Source organism: Sander vitreus, chromosome 1 (genome assembly GCF_031162955.1).
Source record: "Sander vitreus isolate 19-12246 chromosome 1, sanVit1, whole genome shotgun sequence".
NCBI lineage: Eukaryota > Metazoa > Chordata > Actinopteri > Perciformes > Percidae > Sander > Sander vitreus.
In genome coordinates, this window is record NC_135855.1 from 28,607,395 (window position 1) to 28,615,843 (window position 8,449).

Here is an 8,449-nt window from a genome sequence, read left to right on the forward strand (position 1 = left end):
TGGGTTTGGGGTTGCTGGTATTGTGCAACTGGGAGATGAGGAAAAAATAAAGAGGCCCAAAAAGGTAATGGGGTGGGGGAAGTCTGGAAGAGTTAAAAAAAAATAGAGCGTGAGAGTGTCCAAGAGTTCATGACCAATTCTGAAAATTAAAGCTGGACCAGGACGGACTCACAACACTCTTTGAAAAACAAAAGCAAGTGGCAAGGGAAAAAAAATGACACCACCATCACTTTTAAGTTATTAAAGCCACTGAATACAGACACTCTGACAATAGAGGAATTTGCCAACACTGAGAAAAAAAACTGCAGTACGTGTGCAGTACTGTGGCCAAGCCATGTTGTTGTATGGGCAGTTTTCTTGAAGGGTTTTTTGGCATGACCAGGGTGCATGATGGTTTATTAACAATGACACTAATGCACCTCTGTGTGTGTGTGTGTGTGTGTGTGTGTGTGTGTGTGTGTGTGTGTGTACTTTCAGCAGGTTGTCATTCATATTTAGTGGCTTAAACATGTGCGCACATAAACACACACACACACACACACACACACACACACACACACACACACACACACACACACACACATAGTAATAAATGCTAAAAATGCGAGGAAAATAGCAGCTGGTAAGTGAGTGAGAGGGGGAAAGAAATCAACAACTTTTAACCAAAACACTGTGCACAACTCTAAATTTAATTTTCTGCAAGATTAAGCACAATAATGACTAGCTTTATAAAAACCCATAACTAATGGCTTCCAATGAGCCAATCTATAGGCATTGATCTGCTCAGTATCTCGTAGACTTGCAATGCAAAGCCTATAAATGAAGGAGGGAAGAGGACAGAGGAGCACTAAAGATGAGAGTGGAGGAGGAGAGAGGAAGAGAAGTGGATGGTGAAAGAGAGAGAGAAAAGGGCAGGGTGAAGATGGTGGAGACGAATGAGAGGCAGAAGAGGAGAGAAGTACAGAGAAAAGGCAAAAAGAGCAGAGAAGAAGACACAAGGAGAAAGGAGAAATCTTTCTGTGGAAAATGATTGAGCCCTTGTTGGCTGTAAAGAACACATAGTGTCTGAGTTGGTTTAGCTATTTACTGTGTCACATTAACAACATTTTATAAAACCTGACATCTTGTGTCAAGTAAACGGAAAAAGATCTTAAGAAACACAATTCTGCTGAAGCAAAGACTCTATTGGACAATTAAAGGGGCAAGCCACCAATTTCACACATGAAGTTCAGTTTACTCACAAACCGTACTCAGTTTGTAAAATATGCTCTGTGGCTCTTGATTTAGCTTTCAAACGCTTTCATAAAGTCTTATTAAAGCATTACAGGAAATGCAGGATTTTAGAGCTTTACCCATGTTACGGACTAAAAGTCAGGATATCTCAGCCTGAGCTACTACAATTTTAACCATTCTTTTTAATTCTGTCTCTTGTGAATCACCTAATTTTATGGAAATTCAACGCTAAATCACTGGAGTACCCCTTTAAGGCTTTAGTATGCTTTTACAAAGTGCTAATCAAATAGCGTCTGAAACCTCTGCATTGGACAATTTCTGTAACTTTTTGAAACTGACAATCTAACATTCATGTGCACTTCAAACAGTGATAAGCCAGATATGCGTAGGTGAGATATAAGCAGGGCTTGAACTTTCCTGTCAAGTTCTCTTTTTTCATTATTCCTGTTGAGAGTCTGTCCCAAGGCATGTGCCATTAACCCAATTTGAATGATTATCACGTTTCAGCCCTTTTTTGAGTGTGGACGTTCTCAACAGGTATAAACCAGCCCCCCAGGAACAGCGCTCAGCCTTTCCGCCAATTCTTTCCAGTGGCCTCGGTATTGCAGCGAAAAATCCCCCTGCGTCCCAAAAAGGATTTTCCCCATAGGCCACCTTTGTAAAAGAGATGCCTGTAAAACTGCTGCCAGGACACCTCAAACTGCAAACTGTCAGTTATGACTCTTTCTATTCTAATTTTTTAATCCATGGACTTTTTATATTTCAAAAACTTCCCTCTCGCCGAGATAAGCAATTTCAAAACCTGTGACGTCACCACAATGTAAAGTCTATGGGCCGAGTTGGAACTCGCGGGCGGGGCCAGCGGGGGAACACTACTGCGCATATTCAGTGAGCCGCATATCACAGAAGTAAACCTGGAAGCTTAGAAACGTTTTTGCCGTATGCGCCAGGCGAGCAACTCCATTGAACTGACTGGGTGCCATTTTGTAATCTTGTATCCAGATCAATATAATACATCCATGGTATAAGCTGCTTTTTAGACATGGTGGAACAACAGATCCTAAGAACTATTTTGTTTTGAGCATAACCCCGCTTTTATTCATCAGTTAATACTCTGTACACATGATTATGGATTTGGCAGCAAGTTAGAAGCTTAGTTGTTGCCAAGCACACACTCAGGTATAAACAGGGACACTAACCAAGCACAATACTGTACAAATCATTGCAATATGTCACTGTTCTTTAAGATTATAATGACTATTATCTATCTAGTGGCTGCACTAATCCCATAACAACAGTGGCATCTTTGTGTGTAGTAAGCAGAAAGACACAAGAGCAACCCAGCTGGAGTTAAAAAATGTCACAATAAAAATCATTTAATTTTTTAAAGGTTATTAGGGCAATTAGCTATCTAGTAGTATTCTACATTGCTAATCCTACACTTGACAGCTTTTTAGGGGCTCACTGACTAAGAACTAAAGGTGGTGGCATGTGAGGAGGACGATGGTTGAAAATGAAACAATCCTCTGCTGAGAACGCACAGAAGCTTAAATCCGGAGAGGGCTGCTTGCGTTAATCCCCATGGATTAAGCTTCTAAATACTCTTATTCAAGCCAATTAATTCCTGCATATATCTATCTCCAGCTCTTTTCATGTCATTTAAGATGATGGAGGGCGACTTCCTGGGAAATCAGGAGGAGGGTGGATATTCAACTACATTAATGCACACAGGGCTCTCTCTTCAGGACTATGTGGCTACGTACATCCTGATGCGGCACACACACACACACACACACACACACACACACACACACACACACACACACACACACACACACACACACACACACAGTACATTAGGGAGTTATAGATTGAGAGTTTAATAGGGAAATGATGGTGGGAGGGTGAGGATTGAGAGGGGCCTCCAAAAGTTGACTGACGTATTCTGACAGCTGAATACTAATCATGAGATCAACCTCTGGCTAAATCAACAGGATCTCACTGGGGCCTCTGGCTGGGAGAAGCATAAAAAGGGATTACCAGTAAATACAGAAGGCTTATACAGAACAGAGAGACACCAGCGGACAGACTGAACAACTTAAAAAAAAAGGTTGAGACGAAGAAGGAACTAAGGATGCTAAGGATGGCAAGAGGATCTAAGTGGACAGTGGTCAAGTACATTGATTTACAGTAAAAGTATGGAAATTATTTTGGTAGAGTTTCCCAAGGACAGTAAAGTGAGCAAAAGTATCTAAGCAACTACATTGAGAGGAAGAAGGAAGATAAGAAATTAAAAGACAAAGTTAGAGAGACAAAAATACCTGATATTTATAGTAAATAAAAGAAAAACAAACATGTACTCACTTACGGGGATGCCACTAATGATATGCTGTCCTTAATGACATCATCAGGGCCTGAAGTGGCCTGCAGTCTGTAGTGTTTGAGAAGCCTCACGTCTCTGGTTACCAGTCTGTATGTGTGTGTGTGTGTGTGTGTGTGTGTGTGTGTGTGTGTGTGTGTGTGTGTTTGTGTTTGTGTGTGTGTGTGTGCGTGTAGCAACCAGTATTAATAGGAACGCACATCACCCAGAAAGGCTTCCAGATAAATACGATCATAATACATCCTCCAGACTATGCCCAAGGCTCGAGGGTCATGGTATATAGTAATCTGATTACAAAAAAAGCAACTAGAGTAAACCTTAGACTGGCAGAAAATGTTTAGAACTGATGAAGATACAAATGTGCAGTTGTGAAATCTAAATTATATAATGCTCTACATTGACTACACAACCCAAAGCTGGGTGACACAGCACAGACAAAACTGATGGGAAAAGCTCACAGCATAAACTGGCCGGTTTAAACGCTAAGCAACCACAGCCAAAGAACACATAGTTAAATAGCCAAACAAACAGCTACAAACGTGTGAGATTAATAAGATGTGCAATTGGCTTCCCACTGACAGCAGATATTACTCCTGGTGGGAACAGCTGAGAGTTTGTCGACCACATCCCGAACCTCCACTCCACCAACAGCTGCAGAATCAGCACCTTGGAGCCTTGAAGTGCAGCCTGACAAAATCTTTAATATATATATATATATACAGGCTTTATATAATTAAGCCACTGGTGTGATTAGCTGGCTATGCTCAGGGTCCATCTAGCCCTGACTCAATAATTGATTAGTCAACATGTAAATGACTGGAGATGTCACTGTCGGAATCTAACCCAAAGAATGGCCACAACTTTACAACAGCACATTAGGATGTGTATACCTATGATTAACACAAGTTCCTGTTCTGCACTGAACCCATGCTACACATTTAGGAGCAGTTTGCAGTGCACATGTTGCAGAGACCAACTCCACATCTGAGATCAGTGACAGGAGTGTTACATATTTCAGAGCGAACCAATGCAAACACAGAGAGAACATTCAAATTGCACAAACAAAATGCCTCAGTTGGCCCCCTGGGGTGTGAACCACTGTGCCAATGCTTAACCTCATGATGCTAAACATAATATCCTAAAATTTCCTTTCCTAAAATTTCTATCTATCTATCTATCTATCTATCTATCTATCTATCTATCTATCTATCTATCTATCTATCTATCTATCTATCTATCTATATTAGTCAAAGACAAATAAATCAGTGCTAATATAAATGCTAAAAATTAGCATTATTTGTAAAATAATAATGAGCCAGTTTTCAGCATTCTAAAATTGAACACACTTTGACGAGAACAACTAAGGTAAAATGCATGCTTACACATTTCCCTAATGTCCTTTTATATATGTTAAAAATGTATATTATATTTCTATCACATGTACTATTTCCAGTCACTTTTAGATCTGAAATATTTAAACTAGTTGGAAAAGAAGATCTAAAGTAATTGAAATGTACAGTAAGCTATTATCAGAGTATTGAAACTTGTTTCTGTCTTGATCATTAAGAAAAAATCTTATAACAATGAGTGCATAGCACCACTCGTCTTACCTGATATTCTTCAACTCAGGTAACTGCTGTAAGGTGTGCTTAGTCCTCAGAAACTGTAATAAGGTTAGACAAAAAATATTGTAGTTGGGAAACTTGTTGGATTTATACTGCAACAAGTGAAAAAATGGGACACACATGGCACAACACAGTACAAGACTGAGCAGCAGCATTTCAAAAGTGTAGATCTAAACACCTACTCAGAACGCTCATATGAAAAACATCATACTCTCAATCTTTAAACTTTGCATCTCTCATCCTCTAAGTCCCAGGCTCCGTCTCTCCTTATCCTCCCATTCTCTTTCTTTTAACAGTCACTCTCTCTCATTCTGATCTGACATCAGTCTCTCTGATTGGTTGACCCAGCTCCTGCACTAACCAGTGACACGCTTTAATTATTGAGCGGCTGACCTCAATTGGTTAGCTGGAACAGCCTAAAACACATTACCACACACAAACACACTGCGTGCACACACACACCCAAACATTTGCACACCATGCTCTCACACACACAATCTCACTAGATACTGCACACTTACATGCTCACCCTGAGGACAGTTTCTGCAGTCTAAATATATATACTGTGGACAACATCAACTCTGCCTGTTACTACTCTCAGTTCATTGATGCTGAGAGCATTAGTTATGATATGAAGCATGCTGGAAAAACAATTTTTTTGCCATGTACTGTTATACAATGTATAATAATGTACATACTGGTAAAAGCAAGTAAGAATTTACTTGAAGATATATTTAAACATTTGTCATTCACAAAAAACATTAGTTTTAGGCTTAGGGTTAGGGTTATATATTCAAGTATGGAGAGTGAGAAAAGGTATACCACTCCTTTATACAGTTAGGTGTTTCAAATACATGCATGCAGTATAATACTATAATATACTATTTGCTGTAGAATTACTGTAAACTGGTGAATGAAGCTCTAATAACAACACAGAAAGAAAATATGGTATTAAATCATATATATATATAGTCCTACAAGGGTTTCCTTTAAAGGTACAAGGAGCTAAAAAAATCAATATAATTTACGATACAACACTAATGTTGATTGGAAACATGAATCCAGTGATATGCCTTTCATAACTGGTGCTACAAGAAAGAGAAATGATATACATCCTTTGGTATGCTAGCTATGCACTTAGTATGCCATAATTTAATATCTAAATATATCGTGGAGAGTATGATCTCTGTCACACTTGTCTTCCTACAAATGATCAAACACAGGCGATGATACTAGACATGTGATATCCACATTGCTTCATAAGACATGACGCAACATGGGCATTTTTAGATTTGGGTGTGTGATGTTATCCTACCTAGAATATTATATATGTATATATGTATATAAATAGAAAATGGCACACGTCTTCAGTAATGACATTCATCTCGAGAACGACTTCAGAAACATGAGTGACATGTTGACTCTCATTATATTTTGATGAGTGTAACCCAACTGGGCTCCATGGCATGCTGTGTGGCTTGTGGCCTATGATTAGTTTCAAATAGTTTAATGGGTCACACCGCTTGGCTCTGATCCCGAGACCTCAAAGGGTTTGAACAAACTTAACAGAAACCACAAGCCCACTTTAAGCGCAGTAGCTGAATTCAAATTTATTTGGCAGGTAGACAGTATTTTCCAAAGTGTTTATTTGAACTTTAAACTGTAAGGCCACTGGGTAGGATAATCAGTTAGTCCTTAATTTTGCAGGCTGCTGCTCAGTTTATAAAGTCCTACTGTATTTAAACTTCCTTTAATAAAATAATTATAATACAATAGTGTAGTTTTAGGTTGTATTAGGCCCTAGGTCAGAGTATAGATTGTAATGTTGACTCACCATGAACTTTTTCTGCATAGTTACAGGTGGTTTCAGTGCTGCTGCACGATGAGCTAGTGTAAGAAAATGTAAGATACTTACATTACTATGGCCGCTCAGAAATAACAGTAACAATAAACATAAATAAACTAAACCAGATACCTATGCATGGCATTGACACACACACACACATGTACGCATGTACGCATACACACACACACACACACACACACACACACACACACACACACACACACACACACACACACACACACACAACAAAGCGAGTACAGTCAAACAGAGCTCTCAACATGGAGCTTCATGCATGCATGCTTGTGTCTATGAAGTTTGGCACTGTGTTTCTTTGGTCCATACGGCGTTTTGTATTTGCCATAATCCCCTGTCAGCAACACTTAGGCAGGCAGACAATAGCAGAGAAGATCGGCAGCCAAACCCCCTTCACTGTAAGCTTGGCAGGTCAGCGTGCAAGCAGCAGGTTACACACACACACACACACACACGCACACACACGCACACACTCACACGCACACACACGCACGCACACGCACGCACACACACACACACACACACACACACACACACACACACACACACACACACACACACACACACACACACACACAACCATGTACAACCATGCAACACACAGAAAACACTCATGTCCCGCTGAGATGCACGGTACTCACACCGTCTCCCGGCTCTCTTCAAAGAGTTGTGCTGCAGTTCTCAAGGACACGGCAGTCTGACATCTCCTCTCTTTCACTCTCTCCTCTCACTCTGGCATACTCTATCTGCCTTTCTCATTTGGTTCTCGGTTGCAGGACGCTGCCACAACAGATGCAAGTGTGTCGCTGCCTTTCTCCACTCCTCTTTATTTCTCCCTTTACCCTCTCTCCTCTCTTCTCTCTGTATGCAGCTGAGAGGCAGAGCGCATTCTCTAAGCCATGTAGCAGGGCTTCTCTCTTTTTTCAAGAGAGTGCCGGGTAGTATGAGAACGAGGAAGCGAGAGAAAGAGGAAGGGAGGGAGAAAGAAGAGAGGAAGGAGTGCTGGGCGAACTGACCAAACTGATGTGCCACCTCAGGACACCAGCGTTCTGCCGACAGTCAGCCAGAGTCCTCCTGCAGGAAAAACAGATTTACTGTAAAGCAGCAGCAGAAGCTTTGAAAGCATAACATATGTTGTAGCATAGCAAAAAAGTGACAGATGGACAAAAACAAAAAAATATATATTTGGGGATTATGAGGGAAAAAATTGGGAAATGAAAACAAAATGAAAGTAAATATCTGTTTATGTTGTGTCTATAACTAAGCAAACAAAGCTGAAAAGGAATTAGTAAAAGATATGTGGGTTGTCAGCTTGAACCAAAATATAAAATA

The 8,449-nt window shown here is 40.2% G+C and overlaps 1 long non-coding RNA gene across 1 annotated transcript; it reads right to left on the minus strand.

Annotated features, from left to right (window-relative positions):
* Window positions 1-5,228: 5,228 nt before the first annotated feature.
* On the minus strand, window positions 5,229-8,063 carry LOC144522638 (uncharacterized). The gene is made up of 3 exons (XR_013502423.1): window positions 7,759-8,063; window positions 7,073-7,125; window positions 5,229-5,276 (listed from the first exon to the last, which is right to left on the minus strand). It is a non-coding gene; the product is annotated as an uncharacterized LOC144522638 (long non-coding RNA).
* Window positions 8,064-8,449: the final 386 nt, after the last annotated feature.